The following is a 5,669-nucleotide window of genomic DNA, read 5'->3' as shown; positions in this document are numbered from 1 at the left end:
TAACAGTTGTTGCACAAGAATTTGCATGAGCGGAACAAGTTCTGATTTTAGTCTGCAACTAGCTGAATCTATTTTAAAACTCGTGAGAGACAAACTGCATGTGAAATCACAATAACTCAAAGGTTGGGATTTGACAAACTATTGTTTGGACAAAATGACCCATAAATGTGCTTTAAAAATTAACATTCTGTGTCAACTTCATAATAGCATGAATATAGCTGAACCAGTAACACATTCTTAATCATTTCAAAGTAATAATGAATATAAGCACTGAATGCAAACAATGAAATAAATATACAGAAGATTAAATGATCGTGACACAATCAGAATTATTGTTAACCAATATCCTGTAAACCACTCACAATGATACAGCAGCAGTATATGAATTATTAGTAACCTCCTTGTGGGACAATAAAACCACCTGAAGAGCTATGACGAACTTTAAAACAGAACAAATAACAGGCTCTTAAGGGGAAGCTTTTAATCTTTGGTTTGAATGAGGTGATCGTAATAGAAACTGACAATGTGTACAATCAGGAAGCACAATGAGCCGCAAGATCTGAGAAAGCATGGAGTAACGTGGACAAAGCGTGTGGCAAATACATTCAAAATGATTTCTCACAGCTTCAATGGTCATGCCATGTCAGCCAAGACTTGACAAGGTTGAACATAGCAATTACAAAATTATAGATGACTTGTTTTTGGATATTAGCAATGTAACCAAGCAGGTGATTCAGTCAAACGGTTTCGGATTCTAGTCTGCAGAGGTATAAATTATGTTGTCATGTGCTGTCCGTGTCTGTAAAGACACACGACTGACAGAAGAATGTTAAGAGTGACAGCTGTACTATCCGTTTGCCCAAATAAAAACTTACAGACTAGCTGACTGACAGCAAATACGATAGATAGTAAAACTAGACATACAGACGGCATTGGACAATTAAGAGTAAATTTATACACTACATTTTTAATTTAGCATTGCAAGCGCAAGAAAGCAATTAAACATGAAAAAAGCTAAATGTGTAAACCAATAAGGATAGTTTATTATTAATAATTATATACAGTCAGAGGGGTGCAAAATATTGCAAAACAATATTGCAAATCTGGGATTCAAAATATAATTTTGGAAGTAAACAAGGTTAATAAAATAAATGAATTCTTTTGATACAGAAAACTGTCATATGAAGAAATATTTTGACAATCTGAATAAAAGAAACTTAGAAAGATTCTGCATTATATCTAAGTCAATAATCAAACAAGGAAATTTGTGATACTGAGCAAGTGAACTCCTCTGTACAAAAGGTCAGATGTCCTCGTTTCCATTTAAGAACAAGATGCTCTTTGGATCATTCTCAGATCAAGCTTGAAAATATGATCATCAGGTTTTACTTAGGGATTTCACACAGTTTGTGTGGTGCTGACATTGCAGCAAAAGGGTGACAAACAAAACAAACACTAAAACATCTTTTTCATTTTTTATGAATTTTTCACTCCAAATTGTTACACTGGGATTATAATTTGTAATAGAGAAAAATGTATTCAATCAAAAAAGTACAATATAGCCAGTATCAGACTTTTCAACCCCACAGTAAGATAGAAGCTGAACTTTGAATTAATAAATGTTCCAAGATGAGCCGGGCTCTGAGCTGATTTCCAGTCTTGACGAGGCTGAACTGAGGCCCTAAAATAGTTCCACTCTTCCCTACAGTGATTCACTACAAGTCTAAGAGAAACAAGAAGGGGGCCAACTTAGCAATTACACAACTTGTTTATGTTCAATCTGCCCTTAAAATCTCGCACAAACTGGTTTCACGATATTACTCAATCTTTTATTTTCGGTTTTAATAAAAAGGTGGCATACATACACCCCCAGGTGTTGACTTGTCTACTGCTGAATACTATGCTGTGACAAGACACAAAGATGCAACACACTCCAAATATGTTCTTTTCGTATTACCTGGGAACAAGCCAAGCATATCTTACAGATTTTAATTGCTGATAAAGAAAATTTTGCCAAGCAACTTTTTAAATAACAAACAGGAATTAAATTCAGTACAAAAAGAGGATTTTTTTCTGAAAGAGGCCTAGAGTGTAATACGAATTAAAAGGCTGATTGAAGCCACAGATTATTACAGAGAGAGCCAACAGTCTGTTCATTTGTAACTTTCCATGCAGTGCTTGTTATTAGTTTTTCAAACCTACGTAGGTCTTAACCTAAAACCTAACAGAGTTTTTAAACATACTGTTTTGATATACAGCAGCTTAACCGTGAGACACATGGAAGAGAGTCTCAAAATGGAAACTGGCAGAACTTTGAATGCATAAATTTCATCCAAACCAATGCTATATTTAGAAATCTGCAGAGCAACAAGATAAGAAAAAATGTGCTTGGGGCTTAACACAGCTCACAAATCAGCAAAAGGCCCGAAATTATCTGAAATTCTCCTAATGATAGCGTGCAACTTGGAGCATTTCATTTGATTTTCTCCAAAAAAAGACACAAAAAAAAACCTTAATGGCAAAAATACTACTGTATTTTTAACTTTCCAAAAAATATGTTAAAACTCATTTGTTGAGCGAACTGAAGATAAGCCAATGTTTTGTTTGGAGCTGAACACAGCCAAGTGTGTCAAAAGCATACTTATATTTATTTAGCTCTTGCAGGAAGTCTTCCAAGAGCACTAAAAAACAACAAGTGGTACCTAATTATACAATCATTTAAAAGACTACTGCCTAATTAAAACCAATTACCAGCATGTATGCGTTTAGTAATTATTTTTATTCTGAGTGTTTTATATAAAATATTACTACAAAAGTAATACCAACTATATTAAGCATTTACATAGGTCACTATACATTAAAATATACTCTGTATAATCAAGCATACAGATAAACTATAGCAATCTAATATTCAGCATTCAATTCAACATTTTTTATTCATACAACGAGTCTTCAAAGTGCAATGCCTTGAGTTGACATTAAATAAGTGACTGATAAACAAAGACTTTTCCGTTGCTCCAGTGTTTACCGAAAATGTCGGAGTAGTTTGCGAATAAAATTTGTGGCCCGGTGATATCAATCTACAATAGTTTTATTGTGCAGAAAGCTCAATTTTAAAAGGACATCTGCGAGCTCTAGTACTAGTTTGCTGCCGAAGTAACGCACTTTCCAAACTCATAAAGATCGGATCACAGACCTCCAATCCCCTCAGAGGACCTCAGATGATGCCAACCCTGAAACAACATACAGAACTACCACATTTTTCTATAAGTTTGATTGCATCATATAATAATTGCTGTTAATAGTGTTCATCGTCTGTTTGATTACGTCTTTAATTGATTTTTCCGTACATTTCTGCCATATGTACATTAACTGACAGTCACCACTGATAAGCTACCACTAAATATTGTAGAAACTTAATTTGCTGTAAAGTTGCTTTGCAATGATTTGTATCATGAAAAGCGCTATACAAATAAACTTGAATTGAATTGAATTGAATTCCTGTCAAAATTAATAATGCCACTACCCTGACTATAAGGTCAGTTTGGTATGGTATTTCATTGCCAGTGGCGGAAGAGCGGAAGAGAACAATACTGACCCATCATGGGTTGAAAATACAACAACTTATGGTGATTTGTAACTGTTTTATGTTTTGGTAACTGATTTGTATGAATTCTTACAATCTAATTTGTAGGTTTTTGTACAATCTGCTAACTGAAAATTAAGTATAGAGGAGGACCTTCCTGCTCTCATGAGATTGGGTTGGAAAATTCCAAGTAGCCTAGCATACCGGAGATCCAATTGAGCATGGGACCTGATTGTAAAATACACCACAACTGTATTTTTTTAAATGCAACCTGTTCTCAATAAGAACCAATTCTCAGTTGCCAATCTTTATTTTGAAAATTCTTTGAACTGATATATCGCACATACATACACGTCTACCTTGTAGACCATATTTTTACTCTCTCTCTCACACACATGCACTTACACATGCTACTTAAAGTCGGCATGAAACGGAAGTAGCGATTGTCTTTTTTTCTCTACTGTGACATCTATCCGAGTGAAAGGCATCTGAAATGAGAGGGCGGGACTTGATTTCGTCCTTTGGGAATTAATTGGATCATTGGAAGTTGGGGCGTTGCTAACAAAATGGAGGCAGATCTGAATGCCAGTTTGCAGTTAGTTGTGGGGGGATTTCTCTCCACTGGATTCACCGCCGACACCCTAGCATGAAGACATTTTTTATTTATTGAGGAAGACGACGACGAGGACGATCAATGGCACAAAACATGCCTAACAGCGCGCACGGGTAACGTTTTTGATTAAAGATTATGAGGGCACATGAATTTAAAAAAAATTATGAAGTGCACTGATAAATTATTTATAAACACTACAGTATTCCATTTTCAATTTTGATTTCATGGTGACTTTAAAGCTGCAGTCCGTAACTTTTTTTGGTTAAAAATGATCCAAAATCAATATTTGAGCAAGTACATAACCAGCCAGTGTTAAAAACTATCGCCTTACTTTAGCCCGATTCACCCCTTTAACATTAATCATTTGAGAATAAAGTATAACAATAATAATAATTTGCACGGTTTGATGTGATATGAGCTCATTTAGATTAAATCACCATCGGTAGTACGATTTATTGTAATGCTTTTTTCCTCAGTTGGTCAGAACAAACGTGGCAGACTTGTTACTTACTTGTTCAGATGCCAAAATCCGGTGAAAATTCTTATTTGGGTCACATATTCCAAGATGTAGGCTAGAATCTGTGATTACTAAGTATAGGATTCACACCAGTGAGGTGACTGACTGCCACACATACTCCTCAAAACATTCGATTCATCCGCGCTGGAGCCACGCTGGAGTACAACCCACGCAAGGAAGATAATTCCGCAAGTAACTGCAATTCCAGTTTTTCAAACAGAGATGGCGACAAAGAGGCAAAACTTACGGACTGCAGCTTTAAGTGTTATCTCACTTTTCGGGGCCAGTGTGGTTAGGTCATGATAAAGTCCCGCTACACACCCCCACCACTCCATAGTCAGAAGTGCTCTGCCCTTGCTAACGTGTTGATCTCTGATGCCTGTCTGCTAGTGCCAAGCCTTTGGGCTGTCTACTCACTCCTCTGTGCCAAGCTTACACCCTTGTGCCCTATCCTGCTGTGTCATTTGATTACACCTGACTCAGGACATTCGTTTCTGATAATTGATTAACTGATTTTCTGTAAAGCTGCTTTGCAACGATTTGTATCGTGAAAAGCGCTATACAAATAAACTTGAATTGAATAGAATAATTGAGGTGCAAATTCAGGCTGATGACATAGAGGAGAAACAATAATGTACAGTATGTGGAAAATAATGTGGTTTTTTTACCTTAAACTGCATAAACACATTTCATTACACCAAATACACAAAATAATGTTCTTTTTAGCAACATCATATGACCCCTTTAAGTTTTGCAATAAATCAGTGGGCACTGCTTTATGCTTGTCTATAGCTGAGCTATTTTAGGGTGTTCCGAAGAAATGTATTGCATGCATGACAGTGTCGCTAAGGTTTTAAAAGCAAAGAGTACTTCTCATGCAAGTGAGCCCGGTCTCATGAAAATGCAGGGGTGTAGCCATCATTTCAGAAGTGAGGGGGACAGAAATGTTATAT

The sequence above is a fragment of the Sinocyclocheilus rhinocerous genome, unplaced genomic scaffold, assembly GCF_001515625.1.
Source record: "Sinocyclocheilus rhinocerous isolate Xijiao unplaced genomic scaffold, SAMN03320098_v1.1 scaffold468, whole genome shotgun sequence".
Taxonomy (NCBI): Eukaryota; Metazoa; Chordata; class Actinopteri; order Cypriniformes; family Cyprinidae; genus Sinocyclocheilus; species Sinocyclocheilus rhinocerous.
This window is presented reverse-complemented; position numbering follows the sequence as displayed.